The sequence below is a fragment of the Bos indicus genome, chromosome 19 (assembly GCF_029378745.1).
Source record: "Bos indicus isolate NIAB-ARS_2022 breed Sahiwal x Tharparkar chromosome 19, NIAB-ARS_B.indTharparkar_mat_pri_1.0, whole genome shotgun sequence".
In the NCBI taxonomy this organism is placed as follows: Eukaryota; Metazoa; Chordata; class Mammalia; order Artiodactyla; family Bovidae; genus Bos; species Bos indicus.
In genome coordinates, this window is record NC_091778.1 from 44,541,906 (window position 1) to 44,543,354 (window position 1,449).

At 47.2% G+C, this 1,449-nt stretch overlaps 1 non-coding gene across 1 annotated transcript; it reads right to left on the reverse strand.

Moving 5' to 3' along the window:
* Nucleotides 1-952: 952 nt before the first annotated feature.
* LOC139177895 (U2 spliceosomal RNA) lies at nucleotides 953-1,143 on the reverse strand. Its single transcript, XR_011562359.1, has one exon. It is a non-coding gene; the product is annotated as a U2 spliceosomal RNA (small nuclear RNA).
* Between the last annotated feature and the right edge of the window lie 306 nt (nucleotides 1,144-1,449).

Sequence of the window (1,449 nt, forward strand, 5' to 3'; positions counted from 1 at the left end):
CCTGCCAAGAAGCAATCATTTTCTGATTTCCTGGCTGCAGTCACCATCCTCAGTGATTTTAGGGCCCAAGAAGAGGAAATCTGTCACTGCTTCCACATTTCCCCCATTCAATTAGCAATGCAGTGATGGGACCAGATGTCATGACCTTAGTGTTTTTACTGTTGAGGGTTTTTAAAAAAATTAATTATTTATTTTTGACTGCACTGGGTCTTCCTTGATGCTAGAGTCTTCTCTAGTTGGCAGCGGTGGCTACTCTCTAATTGTGGTTTATGGGCTCTGGAGTACAGGCTCAGTAGTTGTGTTAAAGAGGCTTAGTTGTCTCAGGGCATGTGAAATCTTCCTGGACCAATATTTGAACCCATCCCTTGCCATTGGCAAGTGGATTCTTAATCATTGGTCTAGGAAGGAAGTCCAGTCCTGAGTTTTAAGCCAGCTTTTTCACTAACCTTCTTCACCCTCAGCAAGAGTCATTCCTTCTGGCTTATTTTGATTTGAACTTTGTGCTGAGCTGAAGAGCCTGCCTTGTATATCCAAAAGACATAGTGGCTCTTACTTTAGGCCCTTTCTTTTCTAAGTATTAACTTCAAGTAATAACACAACTTCTGCAATGGTATTCGTCTCTCTTTGTCAGGCAGTGATCTGTATAAACCAAATCCCAGTATAAACAACACACACACTGAGCTGAAAACCCATCATTTTAACCAAGACTGCAAGTGGATCTTGGTGGTTTTCAGCGGGAACTGCCTGAAGTCAGAAAACATGATTACAGAAGTAACGTTAGAAACTTGAAGAAAAGTAAATCAGGAGTGAGTACACAAAAGATCTCATGCCTCATCCCAGGAAGAAAAAAACGAAGCATGTAGATAAACCAAAAAACACCTCCCTGAGATAACCAAGTCCTTTACAGGAAAGGGCCAGTTTCTGCCTTTGTGTACTTCAGTAAGTGTCCCCGAGGGGGTGCACCGTTCCTAGAGGTACTGCAATACCAGGTCGATGCGTGGAGTGGACGGAGCAAGCTCCTATTCCAACTCCCTGCTCCAAAAATCCATTTAATATATTGTCCTCGGATAGAGGACGTATCAGATATTAAACTGATAAGAACAGATACTACACTTGATCTTAGCCAAAAGGCCGAGAAGCGATAGCGTGTCACCGCCCGTCGCCGTCACCGTCCGGCTGTCGTGCATGTTGCACTCAGTGTGACCGGGTCCCCGCTCACTCCAGGTCTCCCTTCCTTTGCCTCGTTGACAGTGCTATGGCGGCACTACACCAGACTCTCGGGCAGAAGTTGGATTTTCCACATTGTAAAAGAGAAATCCCGCATCTGCCGCGGCTTTGTGGTTCTCGGGCGGAAGCGCCGTCTGGAATCTGCATGCCCCGCCCTCTGTCGCCAAGAAGGCGTGGCTCCGGCGGGACCGCAGCGCCCTGGGGACGGCCTCGGGGCGGCGG